This window comes from Microtus oregoni, unplaced genomic scaffold, assembly GCF_018167655.1.
Source record: "Microtus oregoni isolate MIOR12 unplaced genomic scaffold, Mior012 000049F_ref0000343, whole genome shotgun sequence".
Lineage (NCBI taxonomy): Eukaryota > Metazoa > Chordata > Mammalia > Rodentia > Cricetidae > Microtus > Microtus oregoni.
The window spans coordinates 13,452,909-13,475,551 of record NW_024543223.1 but is presented as its reverse complement, the minus strand read 5'-3'; positions in this window follow the sequence as shown (position 1 = coordinate 13,475,551).

The following is a 22,643-nucleotide window of genomic DNA, read 5'->3' as shown; positions in this document are numbered from 1 at the left end:
TCTCTCTAGTCCCACTAATTAATTTTTAAATTCAAGAATAATTTCTTTTTTTTCTTTTTTATTCCTTTGTTAGATTCTGCCCCTTCTGTTTTCATCAGTTTATGTTGACATATCCTGACAATATAGCAGTAACATTTTAAAATCTCTTGCTCCCTCTACTGTGTTTGTCTCTTCCAGGAACTTTTTTTCTATTGATCCTTTTTTCATGATGGTCTATTTCTCACAATGTTTTTCAGGCACATAGTGGTTCTTCATGTTCGACACTGGAACACTCTAAAACTGAATGGAAGTGCCTCCCATGAGTGAAAGCTGGGAGCAGGTTTTCCATTGTGAAAACTTCTACATTTGAAACTGCCGCTTCCTCTGGCAGTTCCAAATGTTTCAAAGTGTCTCCCATTTCTGGAGTCTTAGAATATCTCAGGCTTGCTTCATTCAGTGATCTCTGCTCCTGCCTCCCTTGGACTGTTGACTCACTCCAGAAGCACTCTGACTTCTGATGTAGGCTGCTATTTTATTTGTAACCTTTTCCTCTCACACACCTTTTCTTTTCCTCTTATATCCTTTCCTCCTCCCTCACTTCCTCCCCTTCTTCCTTCTGTTCTTTGTCCCTGGAGAAGAAACAGACATAATAGAAACAAATGTAAGAATTCCACCTTGTATCTCTCATGTGCTGTTTACCATAATTCTGAGATTAGTGATAAGTGGCCCATTTTACAGATAGGGAAACTGTGATTCAAAGTTCCTGGGAGACATCACTAACATCACATGGTCATTAAGTGGCAAAGCCAAGATTTGTGGCTTCTCAGACTCTGAAGACAGTGAGTGAGCTTAGCTTTATATAATAGCATGCTAATTTGAATGACGTGGAGCCATTAGAGGTAATTTAACTGTTTCCTATTTATTCTTGGCTCCCTTATGCGATTGCAGCTGGATTACCAAACCTCCATGGTCCACAAGCATATAATTTGATGAAGCTTGACCTCTAGCATTCTGCAGTCCTGGAACATAAAACGTCTTTAACACACTCCGCAGGTCCTTCATTCTTCCTGCTGAGTTCTTTCATCTGCTACTTCACCTTGGGTGGCTTCACATGCTGTTCATTAGGTGAAGACATGTTCCTGTGTGGCAGACAGAAGGGACTGGCAGAGTATTCACTGGACAGGGAGAGAGACTCCAGGCAGGAGACAATAGAAGAGCCCTAGTAGGCTAATGGAAAAGAATCTCCTTGAGCTTGGCTTTCACTGAGAGATGGTGTTTGAGCGAACACCAGCAGACTGCAGCTGTTCTTTCTTTCAATAGGTATTTAATGAGCATTCATTATGTGCCAACAACAACAACAAATACACAGTGATGAGGGAATTCCCAAGCACCCTGCTCCGTTTCAGACACTCAATATACATTAACTCATTTCATTCACCCAGACCCATGAAGCAGATTATCTTTGCCCAGTTTTACAGAGAATAAAAAGAAGTCACGCTGAGATGAAACTAGATAGATAGATAGATAGATAGATAGATAGATAGATAGATAGATAGATGGGACAGGATACACTACCGTCACACACTGAAGGATACATAAAACAAACCGTGTAGAGGGAAAGCTCACAAGTAGGACAGGACACCAAAGCTTCCCAACCCTGGTACCCACAGATGAGATTAGACTGAACCCACAGGAAAAAGAGCACACACCCACTTCATAGCTGCATTGCTCCTGAAAAGACAAAGGATGAGTAAGAAGATGCTTTACATTGCTCTTTCTTCTTCAGCTCAGCGGCGGTGGTGGTGGGAGGGACAGGCAGAAGAGGAAGAACAGTGTTTTATAAAAAGGTAACCGTGCCTGTGGAAATTGAAGTGGAGAGATTGGAGGTCAAAGTTCGATAACCCACAAATATGTGCACATGGACCATAAAATTGGAGGAGACCAACTGACATTGGAGTAAGGAGCCTTGGGATTCATGATGCCCACTGATAACTAATGCACATACATACAGTGGGACAGACTAATGTTAGACAGTAGCTTAGTGTCATGAAGAGAAAATGACAGAACGGGTGTCTGGGTGGGATGTAAACACCGTTTCTTGCTTCAGCATCTCAACAGGTTTGGTTTTCAAATCCCTAAAGGTCTGACTCCTATTTTAGGAACTTCTCTAGTTGCTACTAGAAGGTTGGATACGAAAGGGTATTAAGGAAAGTCGACTCATTATGATGTAAACAAAAAGCCTACGACTTGGAATAACAGGCCGGGAGTAGAGACGGGAAGACGCACTCTGATTAGACACATATCTTAAAAACAGGTTTTGCGGGACTTGCCAACAGGCAGAACAAGGAACTTGAGGGAACAGAAGACCAAAGCCCCTGTTTCCATCTGGGTGGGCTAGCTGAGAAAGCGAGGAGCCATTTGATTGATTGTGTCAGTCAGCCGAGTGACAGTGCAGGAGAAGCAGACTCAGGGCTTCAACTCATGCAGATCCCCCGCACAGCTGGACTGCCGAGGGCTGATGTGGCAGCCATGGAACCAATTCAGCTCCACATTTAGTGCACAGTGAAGCCCCTAAACCGAAGCCTCTGTGAACTCTAATGGGCTCGACACTGGTAAGGTTTAAATGAACGGATACTCCTAGCTCCTCCGGTCACAGAGCAATCACCCATCCTAAAGTATGACCATTTTCTTCATTTTTTAATGTCGTTTCCAGAGGACCTTATATTTCAGTTCAGAGATGCCATTTTATCAAGCTGGATTCTTTTCAGTTCAGCCCAATTTTAACACCAATGTTCAAGTTATTTTTTTCCCATTATTCCCATAAATGGAAGCAAATCGTGCCATCGTATATAAATGCAGCTGTTTTTCCTCTCTTCTCCTTTCTCATTTTGGATGAAGCTCTTCTCTTTCCTGTTAACGACACCTCCCCCATCCCCATCCCTGCAGAAAGTCTCACCATCAGCTGTGTGTGTTCCTTGTCTCCCATGATCCTTCCTGCTTCTCCAGGGAGCCCCTGCAGAGATGTTTCCTTATATAATCAAATTATAGGTCAAATTCATTAAAGGTACGTTTCTTACACACGTTCAAACTAATGCAAAAAAATAGTGTGCTCCTTTTTAAGTGGAGCATTGGTAAATAACGTGGTTCTTTGGGGGATGGAGATGACATAAGATGTGTAGTTGACAAGGATACCTAAGTTCCTCATTAAACTATATTATTGTACAAAATAGATCTGCATCCCTGCCAGTTGTGATGGTCGTGTATGGGTAAATTATACCATAAAATAGACTTTCATTTACTGAATTTGCACATTATATTAGACACTAGTTTTTTAATTGACCATTTGTCTACCATGTGGATTGCAAATGTTTCTTTCTCAGAGTGTTCTGTGCTTGCCTGGAATGCAAGAAGTTCTAGATTACCACAATAAGAAAAAAAGTATAATACACTTCTGACATTGCTTAGCAACTTCCTTTGCACTTTGTCTCTGTACAAAGGCCACAGAGTTAGGAAAATCATTGCTAACACTGCTAAACTCTGGGTAAACGCTGATCAGAGCTCAGGATTTTAGCAGGGAAGCCCCTTTATTTCTACACATCATGTAGTACAAATAAAAGCCACCCAATTACCTGTTAGATTTTTGTCCATCAAAAACAAAAATTTGCCTTGAGAAACGACTTGTCCTTGGGTGTAGGGTTTATAGGTCTTCCTAAGCTTGGCACCTCTTCTCCATACTATTGAGAGTTCATCATATTTTTCTTTTACAACACTGAGAAAAAGATACCAATGTTTTTGATCATTATTTTATAAAGCTTGCCTATGATGTTTGCTGTAACGGTTAGACTGTGTGGCTTCCATCTCAGCATTCAACATTAAAGAGGTTAATGAACTTTCTGGGCAAGGAATTTGAAAAATAAAATGTCTGACCACCCCGTGGTGTTTACTGAGAATGGCAGATGATTTGGACAAATCCAATACTTTAAAATTGGGCTTACAGTGCATCATTCAAAAATCCATTTCAGGGGAGCACTCCCGGGTGCTTTGAAGTTGCAAGAGGCTATGACCAGGAACTTTCCCACTGCACTGCAGGCTACAGGGTGAGTATGCAGAAACACTTGCTGACTGGCTGGGACACCTTGCAGTAGTGATTCACATCCTTCGTGATGCACAGATGACAGCTTCAAAGAAGAGAAAATTTCCTCTGAGGGTAAAGAAAATCGCTAATTCTTGACCTAAGGATACTGGTCCTTGAGGAACCTTAGTTTTTTCTCCTCGTGCATGGGTGTGATGGACACTGGATCAACTCAACTGATCATTTGCCACAAGGAGCTCTTCCAGTGACCTCTGAGCCGTCCATACCAAGTGCTTTCTACCAGCTCAAGGACAGCAGAGTGCGCCACCTGAGCACCATCCCAGCAATTCTCCAGGATCCCAAGCCTTCCGCCCTGACTTAAACAAGAAGGCCTATGTCAGATTAACAGGCAACAAAGACCATTACACCACCCCATATCTCACATCTCCAAAGTTTGTGTGACTGAGACATTAAGCCTTATCACATTCAAGTATGCATGAATAGAAGTCAATTTTGAACGAAGTAGAAAATTCACTTTTAGCAGAGAGATGGCTCAGCAGTTAAGAGGTCAGTTGTTCTTCCAGGACAAATCATTAGGTTCCCAGCACCTTCTTTATGGCTCAAAACTGTCTGCAACTCCAGTCCCAGGGGGTTTCCTGCCTCCACAGGCACTGAATGTAGGTGGTATGCAGACACACATGCAGGTAAAACACTCATACACATAAAATAAAAGCTAAAGGTGTTATTAAATAGTGACTTAGTATAATGTGGATACTGATGCAGGCATCCTTCTGGTTTGTGAGCTCCAGAGTGAGTACAACACTGATGAGGGGATGGGAAATAAATATGTTGAATGAACAGAACCAACCAGGAAGGCAAGATGACTTAGACAGAAAAGCTTCTTTGTGGAGGTAGCTTTTATGCTAGGTGGTTTACAGAAAGAAGATGAACACAAATTAGTCATTTATTCTTGAATGATAGCATCTTTGATATACTCCCATGTGTCCAGTATGAAACTTCCATAGATGTTTAAAATCTATGCAATGAATTCAATAAGGAAGTTAATCAACTGATTTACCTATAGAGTTAAAGGTTGCTGAAAAAAACACTAAAATGCACATTAAGCCTTTTTCTTTAGAGAAATACCCAGGAAGTCAGAGATGTTAATGTCATTAAAACAATTCTAAAGATATTTTCTTAAGTTCCATTAAAAAATCTTAAAATAGCAGTAGAAAAGAGAATTATGGGTAATATATGATGGCTGTAGAACAAATGGTTGATTGAACTTTATCAAATCCAGGTTAGATTTCAAGAGAGGTTTATATTTATGTAAATGTGTAGAAGGCTAATGCATTGCCCAGTGCTCCAGGATGGCCAACTGGTGTGGTTCACTTACAGAAAGTATAGTCTCACTGGCAGCTGAAGAGAAGCCAAGTGTGGCATAACTTTGCTGTTCCCAGTAAGTGGGCTTTCTATCCACATATCCGCAAGATTCAAGCACACCAATCAATCCATTCCTCAGAGCCCCAGACTCATACTGTGTGAGTCAACAGTGGGCAAAGCAAAGCCCTCCTGTCCAGAGGGAGTGAGATGACTCTAGGAGTCATCTGGAGATTTTGAAGAAGAGGAGGAGGAGGAAGAAAGAGGAGAAAGAAGAAGGAGGGAGAAGAAAGAAGAAGAGGAGGAGGAGGAGGGAGAAGGAGAAAGAGATGGAGATGAAGACAAAGAAGGGGGAGGAGAAGAAGAAGAAGAAGAAGAAGAAGAAGAAGAAGAAGAAGAAGAGAAGAAGAAGAAGAAGAGGAGGAGGAGGATAAGGAGGTGGAGGAGGAGGAGGAGCAGGAGGGGAAAGGGAAGAAGCAATTGTGTGTATTTATATTATAATCCCATGAAATTTCCTGGATGCTTTATTCTGTTAGAAGGCATTCTCTGTTCTCCTTGTAGGTGAGAGCTATAGAACAAAGAATGAATGGAATGCTTGAATGAAAATGACAAGCAAGCCCAGACTGCCCTGTGTGCATCCTACCCTCTGAGTGGCAATGGGAAGCTGAGACCTTCTTCAGCTCCATCCATTGCTTCAGCTTTGGTTTCTTTCCAGAATTTTCTTTCAGCCTGTGTGTCTGATGGAGGTTTATTCATTCTTGGGATTCAGCTGCCATGGATCAGTTCATCACCTGGATTGGGGAGGAAGATTGAGACTATGCCAGAATCCAAGATGACTAACTTCAACCAGTTCTCAGAAATAGGTACACCCTTCCCACCTTGGTATGGAACCATCCTTTTTCTCCACCTAGGACAAGTTAAACAGAAAAGCAAAAGGAGATACAAGCCATATTCAGAAATGTAGGGTGTAGAGTCTCTGTTTTAAGCCACATCCTACACTTTGGGAATAATGTTTCTTATATTATAGATGCTAAATTATTCCAACTCTACCCTTGTAGTTTCAATGGTGGTCTTGGGCTCTAAAACCCTGACCTGCAAGTTCCACAGGCTTCTGTGTAGGCCCATATTTCGGTATGGCACAAAGGCCATTAGCTGATCATGTAGCTCTGCAGACAAACTGTCTCTACCTTAACAATACCCAGGATGTGCTGCTCCTAGCTTCTTTTGTTAGAAATGTAGATCTCCTGAGGAGAGGTGTTGACTGAAACTGGTCAGGATATTTGGTGCTTCCCTTCCTTTGTAATTTGGAGGATGTCTTATAGATATGCTAATTCATGACCTACCTGACTGCCAGATGCGGAGGTGACCTGAGCCCAGGCACCTGGTTGCCTAGGTAACAGCCTTTGTGTGTTCCCGCTCGATTGGTGTGGGTATATAAGATGTTTGGAGAATAAAGGGTATTTCTGCCTTTTTCCATGATGACCATGTAAGCTGTGTCAGTTTTATTCCTCGTGACTCTGTTCCAACCGGGTTAGGGAATTTGTGTTGGGCCCTCACGGGCTCCGACACTTCTGATGTGGGAAGACAGTTCACACTCACTTTGCTTGTGTAAAGTCTGCTTCCTGGCCCAACCCCACTTACTCTCGTGGTTCTAGAGTCAGGCTGGAATGCGCAAGTGCAGACTGCAGGACCCTGCTAGAATGTCCAGGAGAAGAAGCACTTGGTTCATTCTGAGCATCAGGCAAAGAAGTAAGCAGTGAAAGAAAGAAATGAGAGACATCTTGCAAGCCATATTGGGGCATCTTTTCAAATGACTCGGGACTGTCTGAAGCTAAAACGAGCCAGGTCCCAGTGGGATGATAAAGTCATTACCAAAGATGGCTAATGAGCTTATACACCGGTGTCATGGGACTTGGGAGAATTTCTTGTAAGTCCCAATGGGGTGCTTGCTGACCTGCCTCCTCACACTGGAACAGTTTGGGAAACAGGAGGCGTGAGGGGTTGGAGATGAGAGTGTTCATCTCTCTGGAGTCTGGCATCTTGGGGATTTTCCCTGTGCTCCAGGATTCTTCCACATGCCTTCATACAAACTCAACAGCCCCACTGGAAAGAAATAGACATTCCTATAATTTGAGCAAAGGGTTTAAGACCATGATGGGAAAACCCACAGAGACAGCTGACCTGAGCTAGTGGGAGCTCACTGACTCTAGACTTACAGCGGGCAAACCTGCATAGGACCAAATTAGGTCCTCTAAATGTGGGTGACAGTTCTGTGACTTGGGTAGTTTGTGGGGCCACTGTCTGTGAAGCCAGTATTTATCCCTACTGTATGAACTGGTTATTTGGAGTCCATTCTCTATGGAGGGATAACTTGCTCAACCTAGATATGGGAGGAGAGCCTTGGTCCTGCCTCAAGTGATGTGACATATTCTGTTGACTCTTCATGGGAGGCCTCACCCTCTCTGAGGAGTGAATGGAGAATAGGGTGGGGTGAAGGTGAGAGGAGTGGGAGGAGGGGGGAGAGGGAAATGGGATTGGTATGTAAAATAAAAAAGATAAATGGAAAATAAATAAATAAATAAATAAATAAATAAATAAATAAATAAGAAGTTGATGCTCCTATGCTGCCCTTACAGAGGAGAGAGCTGAGTTACAGAAGACACCTAACTTGCCCTAGCAAGTGGAAGGGAATCTCGATGCCCATCATCACTCCCCACTGTCTTAAACTGCAGCATTCCACCTCAGAAGGCCCTCCTCAGGATGGTAGATGTCTTTCCTGTGGCCTCTCGATGTGACTTTCTGCCCTCCTTACCAAGAACTATTCACTGATAAATTAGCCTCTTCTGTTGTCATTGCATAACTGGAACACACACACACACACTTTCTCTACATGACCAATGAAACCCCAGCTATGAATTTTGCTTATAATAGGCCTTGAGGTGAATTTATTTTTCAAACATACCTCCCACCATATCCCCTTATCCACCATCATGGAAGACTCAAAGCTGACAGAAGGAAGGAGTTGATGACAGCGAACACACGCACGACCACAGTGCAATTACAATGCATCTGATCAAACCGGAAGGAAATGGTGGTAAAGCAAGTACACAGAATGCATTGCTTTTGCTCCTTAGAGTTTGGTAATTAATTCTTGGCACAGTCTGAAGACAAAGAGCCTATTATTAAGTCAACAGCTGCTACTTGCACAGTGTTATATGCCAGGCTCCCTCTCATACGCTTTCCACACAGTACCAAATTTAACCCTCATAACAATCCTATGGTGGGGCCTCATTTTATCTCCATTTTAAATAGGAGGAAGCCAGGGCATAGAGAACTTAAGCTTCAGGGCCTGAACTAGTAACCCAGCTAGTATGCACTGGGGATGAGGAAGGGGGTCTCTACCAAGCAATTTGCAGGAGGAAGTTTGCTAATCCAACAGACAGCACAGAAATAAAATCAAGGTGGATATAATCAAAGGCTGAATTTCCAATTAATGCATCTCATTAGAAGATAGGAGAAAGAACTGGAGAGATGTCTCATTAAGAGCTCTTCCAACATTTCTGGGACCCTAGTACTGTTCCCAGCACTCATGCTGGGGAGCTTACAACAACCTGTAACTCCTCCTCCAGAGAATCTGAAGCCCCATCTGACCTCTGCAGACACTAATCCCATGCACATGCACATATGCACACACACACACAGAGAGAGAGAGAGAGAGAGAGAGAGAGAGAGAGAGAGAGAGAGAGAATACATACACAATGTACTCACATAGACACCATGGTTTTGAAGAAAAGAAGAAAACCACTGGGACTGGAAAGATGTCCCTAGGTGAAGAGTGCTTGGTGCTCTTGCTGAGGATCTGAGTTTGTCAGGAGCCATTTCCTCCTAGGATCATTACAGGAACCATCACCCTGGGGAGTCTGCAGAGAACCCCACACCCCTAATTGTGTTAGGAACCGTTCTATTGACAGAGCCTACCCCACACCCAAATTGGCTGTTAATGGAGAGCTATCTGTTAGCGGAACCCGCCCCACATTCCAAACTATCTAGAGAACTAGGTGTGTCAACTCCTAGTTGTGACTTCCTGGCCTAGGTGACCTGACTAAACGTAACCTCCTGGCCTACGTGACCAACATAAACCAGGTGACCAACGTGAACTATGCGGCAAGAGCCCAGGCTCCTGCCCCCATCCCAAGCCAAACTCCTTACCCTATATAAGCTGTACCCCATCTCTAATAAACGGAGGCTTTGACAAGAACCCGGCTTAGCCTTCTTCTTCTCTCTTAGCCCATTATCTTCCAGATAGTGCCTCTCCGGGACCCTGGAATAATTGAACTGCAGGGTGGGTTACAACCCCTAGACTAAGTAACCCACCAAAGCGGTTTACATGAGTTCAGTTCCCAGCATCCTTCTGATGACTCAAAACCACCTGTAATTCCAATTCCAGGGAAAGAAAAGCCCTCTTCTGGCCTATTCCGAAAAGAGGAACATTCTGGCCTATTCCGAAAAGAGGAACATACATGTAGGCAAACATTCATAGACTTTTTAGAAAATTATAAATCTTTGAAAATGGAAGGTCCCACCTGTGTACATTTGCTCCCTATGTTTGGAGAGCTGTCGCCTGCTCCTCCATGAAGTCTCAGCTATGAACGCCTTTTCATCTCAGGACTTGTCCCCACTCTGACACTGTTCTTGGAGATGTTGCCATTTTATAATGTTCTGCACATGTTGGATTTCTTATGGGTAAAGACACAGCGTAATGAAGAGCAGATTATTTGGCATCACATTGTGCCTTGTTTTAATTACCTCTCCTTCTCCCTCCCTCCCTCCCTCCCTCTCTCTCTCTCTCTCTCTATATATATATATATATATGTGTGTGTGTGTGTGTGTGTGTGTGTGTGTGTGTCTGTGTGTGTGTGTGTGTGTGTGTGAGAGAGAGAGAGAGAGAGAGAGAGAGAGAGAGAGAGACCCCACATGTGAATGCACTTATGATTCGTGCACATGTGAACATACCCATGTGGAAGCCAGAAAGATATCTCAGATGTCACTCCTCAGGGGCACCACTCACCTTGTGTTTTGAGACAGGGTCTCCCACTAGCCTAGAACTCGCCATATCATCTAGACTGACTAACTGGCCAGCAATCCCAAGGAATCATCCTATCTCTGCTTCTCAAGTTCTGGGATTACAAGTGTGCACCACCAACACCAGCTTTTCTTCAGTGGATTATGGCGATTAAAGTCAGATTCTCGTGTTTGCAAAGGAAACACTTTATCAAGATGGCTCCCCAGCCTCCTGAATTGCTTTTAGAATTACTTTTAATCTAATCTTCTTGATAGCTAGTTTTAGGGGAGTTAAGAGTTAGTTACAGGAAATTTATGGAGATGATACAAAAATCCTCCAAAAGCCCAGACTTAATTTTCCCTATTATTAACATCTTATCTAGGTATTATATTTTGCCATAATTCAAAAAAACCAATGTTGATATGCCACTATCAATTGAACTTCCTCCCCTTTCACCACGCCTTCATGGACTCTAATGGGATCTCTGAGTGCCTATCCTTGGTACAATGTGTGGCAAACAGTAGCACCCTGAAGTAGCCCATCAGAAGCTCACAGAGTGGAAAAGAGGCAACTCTCATCTGAGGGAGAGGAGGCTGAGAAACTCACAGAGGCAGACGCGGGCAGGGACTCTTTAGATGGGCATTAGTCTAGATAATAAACAATGAGGAATTTCACTGCCATTTCTTACAGAAAAATATTTCCTTGGGGTTGGGTCCCATCAGCTAATTAGCAAAGCCACTTCCATATTGTGAGGCAAAACTGTTGTGAGTCTAAGGATCTACGAATTAACTGGTTATCTAAACCAAGACTGTGACTGGAAAAGTTGGAAGACAGATTAGAAAGTCTTGGATTCCCATCTGGTCATTATGCGATAGACTGTAGATGACAAAGATGGAGACAACGTGTCATCACTTTCTGATCTGATACCTCTAGGCTCTTCAAGCACCTGTACCTGCAGATATATGCACATACACACACACACACACACACTTTAAAATTGTAAAAATTAAATCTTGCTCAAAAGTCATAAAGATCTCAAATAAAACTAACAATGTATCTGAAGGTCCTAGAAAAGCAAAAGCAACCAAAGCCCAGAAAGTGCTCATAAATAAAAAAGATAAGAGCAGGAATTAATGAAACGGAGACTGAAAGAACTGATCAAAGAGCTGCTTCATTGAAATAATATATAAGATTCTCAAACACCCAGGCAAACTAAACAAAAGGAAGGATCAAAATTAACAAAATTAGGGACTAAAATATTACTATGGGTTTCAATAAATTACAGAGAATCATTCGGAAGTACTTTCAGAGCATACATTATAAATAACTAAAAATCTAAAAGAAACTGAAAATTTTCTAAACATATATTACCTACCAGAACTAAATCTAAAAGAGTTAAACTAACAAACATAATAGAAACATAACAACCAATGATATTGGATCAATAATAATAATAATTAATAATAATAATTCACAACTAAGAAAGCAGGACCAGATGGACTCGATGCCAAATTTTGTGAAACCATTAAAAAAGGGCTAACAGTATCTCTTTTCTATGAAATCATAAATACCTGATACCATAACCAGACAAGCACACAACAAAAAAAGAAAAATACAGAATTATTTCCTGATGGACATAGACATAAAAGCTCTCAATAAAATTCTTGCCAACCCAATTCCAGAACACCTACATCATGATCAACTAGGCTTCATTCCAGGAACATAAGGTTGGCTCAATATATGTAAATTAATAAGTATAAATCAGCATATAAATCAGGTGCCCACTCTCCACTCCTGTCCAATATTGTCCTCAAATTCTTAGTTACAACAATAAGGCAAGAGAAAAAGATAGAAAAAATTAAATTAATACTATTTGCTGATGATATGATCCTGTTCTTAAAAAACACAAAATACCTAGAAATAAGCCTGACCAAGGACATGAAAGACCATTGAAATATAAATTTTAAGATGGTAATGGAAGAAACTGAAGAAGACACTAGAAAATCCAAAAACCTCCCAAGCTCATGGATTGCCCAAATTAATATGTGAAAATGGCCCACTCTGCCATTAGGCTAGATTAGGATGTAGCTCTCAGTTACTGCCCCAGTGCCTACCTGCATACCACTATGCTCCTCACTGTGATAATTGGATTGAACCTATGAAACTGGGAGTGTGAAATGACTCCATCAAGAAATGAGAGCTGAAGTACATGGAAGGAGGCAATGCAAGATGGCAGTGGCTGTTGGCACACACAGAACCAAGATGCAGCTCAGAACCTGAGGGACCCATGGAGGCTCTGAGGGGAGATAAGGCAGCAGAGGTGTCTGCCAAGCCAGAAACTATCTCCACAATAACTTTAACAAGGCAAGTCTTATGGGAAGATGCTTTTAAAAAGAGGACTCTAACCTCAGCCAGAGCAGGCCTGAGGCAACAACCCCCACAGGAGCAGGCCTGAGCTAGCGACCTCCACTGAACAGGCCCAAGGCAATGACCTCCACAGAAGCAGTTAAAAGGGAGCCACCATTGAGGGAGCAGACCTGATCCAGAGACCTCTGCAGACCTGCCATAAATCAAGTAGCCTCCAAGGGAGCAGGCCAGAGTTAGCAATCTCCTCCAGAGCAGTCCTGAGCCAGCAACCTCTGCCAGAGCAGGCCCAAAGCAGCAACCTCAGCAGGAGCAGTCCCAAGCAAGCAACCTCCATGGGAGCAGGTCTGAACTATCCCTGGAAGTACCAAAAGACGTTCAGGAACACCGAGTGACCTCTATGGTGACTGGAACCGTACCCCTGACTGTATCAGGAGGAGCAATCATCTGAGCCTTGGATGCACTGGCACCTGGAAGATTGACCACCAGAGACACAGCCCCAACTACACCAATCAGAGGAAAAGATGGGTAGACAAGGTAAGGACACACTTGACACCACAAAGAGCAATGTGATACCAATAAAAACTAGTAGCCCTATAACAGCAAGACATGAACAACCAAATATAGATGAAACAGAAGAAAATGACCTAAAAATATAACTTAGGAGAATGTTTGGGGCCCTTAAAGAGGAAATGAAAAATTCCCTCAAAGAAATGGGAAAAAAAGACAAACAAAAAATTGGAAGAAATCCAGGGCAGCCAGGGCTGTTTATACAGAGAACTCCTGTCTCTAAAAACGAAAAATTACTATTAAGATTTTTTAAATTCTGTATGTATAAGTGTTTTGTCTGCATGCATGCCTGATACTGGCAGAAGCCAGAAGAGGGCATCGGATCTCCTAGAACTGGAGTTAAGGTGATTATGAGCTGGGAATCAAACTCCGGAACTCTACAAGAGCAAATTCTCTTGACCACTTAAAAAAAAAATCAACAAATTCCTTAAAGAAAACCAAAAAAGAAAGAAAGAAAGAAATCAAACAAATGAAAGAAACAATTCAAGGTTGAAAACCAAAATAGAGACTGCTGTGGGACAATAGTCTGTAGCCTGTAACTTGTATTTTTAAATAAATGCTGATTGGCCAGTAACCAGGCAGGAAGTTTAGGCAGGGTGACCAGGCTGGAAATAGAGGTGGGGCAATGAGAATTCTGGGGAAAGGGAAGTTTCAGTCTGCAATCATCACCCAGACACAGAGAATGCCAGACACAGAGCAAGTAAGATGTGACTGCTAGCCAAAAAAGGTACCGGCCACATGGTTAACAAAGACAAGAATTATGGGCTAAGTTATAAGAGTTAATAAAAAAGCCTGAGATACTAGGCCATTCAGTTTATAATTAATGTAGACCTCTGTGAGATTTCTTTGGGATTTAATGACTGCAGGAACTGGGCAGGACAGAAACCTCAGTCAACAGAGACAATAAAGAAAACACAAACCAAAGGAATTATTAATGGAAATTATGAGAAATGATCAGAAACAACAAATGCAAGCATAAATAGCAGAATACAAGAGATGGAAGAGAGAATCTCAAGCGCTGAAGATACAATAGAGGAAATGGACTCATCAGCCAAAAAAAAAAAAAAAAAAAAAAAAACATTAAATCTAACAAAAGCTTAACTCAAAATATCCAGAAAATATCAGACACAATGAAAAGACTACACTTAAGAATAATAGGGATAGACAAAGGAAAAGAAGTCCAACTCAAAAGCACAGAAAACATATTCAACAAAATCATAGAAGAAAACTTTCCCAACCTAAAGAAAGATATTCATATGAAGATACAAGAAGCTTACAGAACACCAAATAGATTGGATCAAAAAATGTCCCCTCACCATATAATAATCCAAACACTAAACATACAGAATAAAGAAAAAATATTAAGAACTGCAAAGGAAAAATGCCAAGTAACATATAAAGGTACCTATCAGAATTACACTTAACGTCTCAATGGAAATAATGAAAACCAGAAGGTCCTGGTCAAGCATTATGGAGACATTAAGACACCACAGATTTTGGCCCAGACTACTATACCTAGCAAAACTTTCAATCACCATAGATGCACAAACTAAGATATTCATGACAGAACCAGATTTAAAGAATACTTAGCCATAAACCCAACCCAACAAAAAAAACTAGAAAGAAAACTCAAACCCAAGGAAGTTAGCTACAACAACAAAAACACAGACAATAAATGATCTCACAGCATCAAATCCCAAAGAAGGGAAAAACACAATAACATCACCAACAATGAAAACTAAAAAACAGGAACTAGTAATCACTGATCATTAATATCCCTTAATATAAATGGACTCAACTCACCTATAAAAAGACACAGGCTAACAGATTGGATACAAAAACAGAATCCTTCTGCTGCATACATGAAATACCCTCAACCTCAGAGACAGACAACACCTCAGAGTAAAGGGTTGGTGAAAAGTTTTCTAATAAAATGGACCTAAGAAACAAGCTGGTGTAGCTATCCTAATATCTAACAAAATAAACTTCACACTAAAACCAATCAAAAGAGACAAAGAAGGATATTTCCTATAAGTCACAGGAAAAATCCATCAAGAGGGAATCAGAATACTGAATGTCTATACCTCACATACAAGAGCATCCTCATATGTAAAAGAAACACTTCTAAACTTTAAATCACACACTCAACCCCACATACTAATAGTGGGAGAATTTGACAACTCATTTTGACTATTGGACAGGTTTGTCAGACAGAAAATTAACAGAGAAATAAGGAAACTAACAAATGTTATGATTCAAATGGACTTAACAGATATCTGTAGAACATTGTACCCAAACACAATTACCCTGATACCCAAGCCACACAAAGACATTACTAAGAAAGAGAATTACAGACCAGTCTCACCCATGAAAACTGATGCAAAAAGACTCAATTAAATACTAGCAAACTGAATATAAGAAGACATCAGAAAAGTCATTCACTATGATAAAGTCGGCTTCATTCCGGAGATGCAGATATTGTTCAACATACAAAAATCTATCAATGTAATCCACCATATAAACAAACTGAAACAAAAATACCACATAATCATCTCATTACATGCTGAAAAGGCCTTCACCAAAATACAACATTACTTTATGATAAAAGTCTTAGAAAGAGAAGGGATACAAGGAACATAACTAAACATAATAAAGGCAATATACAGCAAGCCAACATCAAACTAAATGGAGAGAATCTCAAAATGATCCCACTGAAATCAGTAACAAGACAAGGTTGTCCATTCTTTCCAAATATATTCAATATAGTTCTTGAGGTTCTAGCTAGAGCAATAAGACAATAAAAGGAGATCATGGGGATACAAATCAGAAAAGAAGTCAAATTCTCACTATTTGCTGATGACTTGATACCTTACATAGGCGACCCAAAAAATTCTACCAAGGGACATCTACAACTCATGAACATCTTCAGTAATGTAGCAGGATACATGATTAACTTGAAAAAAATTACTAGCCCTCCTGTACACATATGATAAATGGGCTGATAAAGAAATCAGAGAAGTATCATTCTACACAATAGCCACAAATAGCATAAAATATCTCAGAGTAACTCTACCCAGACATGTGGAAGACCTGTATGACAAGAACTTTAAATCTTTGAAGAAAAAAAATAGAGAAGACTCCAGAAAATGGAAATACCTCCCATGCTCTTGGTAGGTAGAGTTAACATAATAAAAATGGCAATCTTACCCAAAGGAATCTATAGATTCAAGGCAATGCCCATCAAAATACCAGCAAAATTCTTCACAGACCTCAAAAGAACAATATTCAACTTCATATGGAAAAACAAAACATCCAGGATACCCAAAATAATCCTGTACAATAAAGGAATTTCTGGAGGCATCACAATTTCTAACTTCAAACTCTGCTATAGCTACAGTACTGAAAACAGCCTGGTATTGGCATAAAAACAGACAGGAGGACCAATGGAACCGAATTGAAGACCTGGATATTAATCCACACATTTTTGAGCACCTGATTTTGGACAAAGAAGAAAAAAATATAAAAAGGAAAAAGAAAACATAATAAATGGTGCTGGCATAACTGGATGTCAACCTGTAGAAGAATGCAGGTAAATCCATATCTATTATTATGCACAAAACTCAAGTCCAAATGGATCAAGACCTCAACATAAAACCAACCACACAGAACCCCACAGAAGAGAAAGTGGAAAGTACACTTGAGTGCATTGGCACAGGAGACATCTCCTATATATAACCCCAGTAGCACAGACATTGAGAAAAACAATTAATAAATGGGACCTCCTGAAACCAAGAAGCTTCTGTAAAGCAAAGGACATAGCCAACAAGACAAAGTGGCAGCCTACAGAATTGAAAAAGATCTTCATAAATCCCACATCAGACAGAGATCTGATCTTCAAACTATACAAAGATCTTAAGAAATTGGTCATCAAAAGAACAAATAATCCAATAGAAAAAATGGGGCACAGACATAAACAGAGAACTCTCAACAAAGAAATCTAAAATGGCTGAAAGACACTTAAAGAAATATTCAACATCCTTAGCCATCAGAGAAATGCAAATCAAAACAACTCTGAGATTTCATCTTACACCTGTGAGAATGGCCAAGATCAAAAACACTGGTGACAACTTATGCTGGAGAGGATGTGGGGTAAAGGGAATACTCCATTGTTAGTAGGAGAGCAAATTGGTACATTCCCTTTGGATATCAGTATGGTGATTTCTCAGAAAATTAGGAAACAATCTACCTCAAGATTCAGCAATACCACATTTGGGTATATACCCAAAGGATGCTCAATCATACCACAAGGACATGTGCTCAACTATGTTCATAGCAGCATTGTTTATAATAGCTAGAACCTAGAAACAACCTAAATGTCCCTCAACTAAAGAATGAATAAGGAAAATGTGGTACATTTATACAATGGAGTACTACACAGCAGAAAAAATAACAACATTCGTGAAGTTTGTGGGCAAATGAATGGATCTAGAAAACATCATATTAAGTGAGGTAACCCATATCCAGAAAGATAAATATTATATATACTCACTTCTAGGTGGCTTTTAGACATAAAGCAAAGAAAACCAGCCTACAAATCACAATACCAGAGAACCTAGACAACAAAAAGGACCCTGAGAGAGACATTCAAGGATCTAATCTGCATCGGAAGTAGAAAAAGACAAGATCTCCTGAGTAAATTGGGATCATGGGGACCATGGGAGTGGGTTGAAGGGGATGGAACAGGAAAGGAGGGGAGTAGAGAAAAATATATAGCTCAATAAAATCATTTAAAAAAATAGAGAAAAGAAAAAACATTTAAAAAATACAGCAGACTACTTCACACTAACCTCTGACACAAGCAGGAATGTACACACGACAATCCCGTGCAGAAGATACTGGACACCCAAACATGGTCAGCCATTATTAGATGATCATGTGGCCCTCTTGTGTGTGACCTCAATGTGCTATTTCCTCCTAACACCGTCTCCAGGCCTATGAAGAAAGTACTGCCGTAGGACCCATTAGTGACAGGGACTTTCCAGGACCACATGGCATATGTCATCCTGAGGCATGGTGGGGCATATGGATGTATGGGAAATGATACTTGCTGTGGTAAAACTCTGTTCTATTCACTGACCCCCATAGCCAACAGAGGCCGTGTTGGCATCTGGTGTCTTTGCCACAGACAGGAAACATGCTGGTGTCTGTGGACCATGCCACAACTTCAAGTCATGCTAATGTCATGGTCCAGGTGGATGCTTGTAGTCTATGCTGCTACTGGAGGCCATGTTAATGTCTATGGTCCATGCTGCCAGCAGAGGCCATGTAGTTTTCTGTAGTCTGCTATCTAAAGCCTTGTTGATGTTCATGGTTCATGCTGCTGCCAAAGGCCATGTTTTGTCTCTGGTTGTTCATGCCACTAGAAGCCATGTTGATGTCCATGGTCTGTACTGTCACTGGAGGCTATGCTGAAATCCATGGCTCACATTGTCACTGGAGGTGGTGTGGATGTCTGTGGTCCAAGATGTTGCCAGAAACCATGTAGAAGTCCATGACCTCTGCTGCCACTGATTATATCAGGCAAGGAAGCTTCTTGTGTGGTGATATCAATGTTTACAGATTCATAGTTGAGAATGAGAGATGTTGAATGCTTCTGTGGCAGTCTCTCCCCCCACCACCTCATTCCTCTCAAAAAGAAAAAGTATAGACAGGAAGCCATTGAAGAGAGCATTATGATAGTGTAACTCTTCACAGCTAATGGCTTCTCGGGAGGGGGTGAGGTTCTGTTTTTTTAAGGGGCTGGCCACAGTAGTTTGACCATGCTCTATTTGTATTGCCATGAGTAACTGGTAAATGTTCTGGGTATCTTTCTTCTTCGGCAGCTACATGGCATCTCTTTGACTCCACCTACTCTCTCCCTCTATCTCTATTCTGATTTCCCAGTTGGACTTGCTCAGTTAAGCCATTGGCTGAAGCAGTTTCTTTATTAACCAATGGTAATAAAGCATATTCACAGCACACAGAGTGGAATCCCACATCAAATATCTACAAGATTTAATGCAATTCTCATAAAAACTCCATTGTAACTACTCACAACAGTATTTCACTCTGTTCTCTCTATTCTTGCATAGTTTAAATGGGAAGAGTCTGCTATAATTTTTACACTTTTCCTGTTGTAAGTTAAGTTTTTCAAAAATACTTTTTAAAATATTTTTAAAAATATTTAACAGTTTTTAAATGATGGAAAATAGAGCTTACTGGTGGACACCATCTGATATTCCCATGCTAGTGTGTTTTTAAGGATTCTTTTCTACATTTTGTGTTCCTGAATCTGAGAATGGTTTACTTAGAAATATGCTCTTTTGTTTCCACCCTACTTGGTAATTTTCATGTTGTCTGGATCTTTAATTTGATGCTTGTCATGAATTTGGGGAAGCTTTGACCTTTGTTATTTAAATATTTTTTCTAGTGCATCTTTCCTCTTTCCCTTCATGTTTTTCCAGCACATGAACTCACACCTTCCATTGTTGTCCCTCAGCCTGGTGTAGCTGTAGATGCTGAGGCTTCACTGCCCCTACTGCCTTCTGCCATTGTTCACTCTGAGCCACTGTGTGTTAGACTGTGCTTCTTGTTGGTGTGTTGGAAGAACAGCATCAGTGGGAGAGGGCATTCTGCCATGCTGTGATGAACACTGGGCCTTTGGGCACACACCTGGTCTTGGGACTGGATCTTGCCCTTGTTGCTTTTTGTACTTCCATATTTTAAAGCACCCCCACCCCCTGTATGCCTCCCTAACTACAGCATCCCCAATCTAATTCCTAAAAATCTGACTCCACCCTGGTCTAGACTCTCTCTATGGCTAACCACATGTCCTTTGAACTCTGGAATTCAAGTTACATTATTCCCTCCGCGAGTCATACTTCTTCCAGAAAACACCTACCTCTTGCTTACCCATTAACACTCAGCTAAAGCGTTGCCACCCACCCTTCAGGATCACTGCAGGTTCTCCCTCTGGGTATGCTCTCGCAAATCTGCCTCCTCTGATGTCTCACCCTCTCTGAATGTTTCTGTTTCCATGTCTTTCTTCCCTACTAAACTGTGATCTCTGACAAATAGGGATTATCTCTTACCCATACGATTTGATCAAAGTCCTTAAAACATGTTCTTATATGTGTAGATGTGGATAAATGCTGAAGAAAAGAGTGAACAATCCTGGAAAGATGGAAATCATCTAAGCCGTGGCTCAGCCACTCCACACTACGTCTACCTAGTACAGCATTTTATCTAAAGCTGCTGCATTCCCAAGAAATGGATTCTCTGGTTATAAATATTTTTTTAAGCTCACAGCAATTGTGCCTCTATTGTATGGGGTAAAACTCTCAAAACGGAGGAAACGTGTGTGAGGTCTGTGTTTAAGGCCCTTTCATTCTCTTGCCATTATTCCTCTGCGTGGTGACCTTTAAATTTAACCTGAGTTTAAGTGAGGTTGTCAGAACATCGGGTTACATTATGTAGTTCAGCTATTTGTGCCTTGTAAAGACAACGTATGTTCCAGTACCAAGTGGGATATGCACAGTGGAAAAGCTGCCCTGGTGGTACTCTGGAAACCATCAGGGCCCGGATGCATCCAGAAGTGGGTCAGTGCTCAGGAAGGCTCGGGCTTCTTGGAAATCAGCTTGCTGAAAACGTACTTTTCATTTATCCTTTCTGGAAGATAAGTAACCGGTGGTTGCTGTACGGCCTTGCTGCCCTGGCAGGTTGGGGAGAGACTTGTGATTGAGGGAAATGTGGGGGAGGATTGAGCTTGCCTGCAGCGCTGATTTTTCCTTTCAGGGAGAATGTGTGGGGTTATGTGCTTGGTGCCTGTAGGGCATTGAGGAAGCTTTGATTACTGAGCTGAATCTGAGGCTCAGAGGCTTGCCAAGCTGGTGTTGATACTAAAGGACCTTTCATAGACATGGGGCAGCTCCTTCCTTCCTTCAAGCTGTGTGATTAGTTGCCCTCACCTCCTCACGATAAATAGCTGAGACATGACTGTTGGGTCCTGTAGCCAATTTCTTCAAGGCAGTTTCAGAGGCTGAGAAGCAAGGGCAAGAAACACCGGGAGGAGGGAAGTAGTACCCAGCCCCGCTGATAAGGCAAAGGCTTCTCCTCTGGCAGCTGCCTCGTCGTAACACACAGACTTGGTCTTGTGCTCCTGTCCCAAGGAACAGGCTGTAAACTGTAGTCTAAGAAGGAAGAAGGGAAAGAAACTGTTTGGGCACACAGAAACTAGCTTAGCCCTTGGAAAACAGCAACATAACACTAGATAAAGGTGCCCTCCTAGACCAAGCCAGCTCAAGGTTAAATGACAACAGTAATAATGACCTGCACACTTTCACAGCTCCTGAAGTGCGAGGCAGGAAGGTCATCAGAAAGCGGGAAGCACACACACTCCTGGGCATGTGAGTAAGTTTTAGACACTATTAGGTGGAGTCACCTGCAACCGCCATTTTTCTAGGTCCAGAATGCTTCTGTCTAAGACTAACTCTCTCTTGACTGTTTTTTTCTTTGCTATGATCCTCCTAGCACTTTTGTTTTCTGGTGTTTTAAACTCAGAAGGGATTTCAGTTCAGTTCTGGCACTCTGGTCCAAAGGGCCTCAGCCACCTGCCTCCTGACCTTAGACAGAGGTGCTACTTGCTCCATACATGCAATGGCTAACCTTGATCATCAATTGAATCGCATTGAGAAGACTGAATCGCCTAGGGAAGATCCATGTTGACAAGGATATTTCTGAAGACAACCAAGGCTTATCAACCCTGATTGCAGACAGCATCATCCAGTAAACTGAAGGCTTAGATGGACTGAAAGGGAAGGAAGAGCTGGGCAAGTTGCTCAGCAGTAAAATACCTGCTTGGCATGCATGAGATCTTGGGTTTGATGCCAGCATGGACAAAAAGGATACGGTAGATGCCCTCTAGCATCTTCCTCTGTCTTTCCCTCTGTCTCAGTCTCCCTCTTCTTCTTGCCTTTCTGACCACTGTGAGCTGAACATCTCTACTTCTCCACACTCTTCTGCCATGATTCTCTGTATCACAGTCGAAAACCAGTGGAGCCAAATTACATGGACTGACCTTTCTGAAACCGTGAAACAAAATCATTTTTTCTCCTTTCAAATTATTCTCTTTTGTGTCAGTCACAGGCATCATGATGATGATGATAATGAAATAAAAAA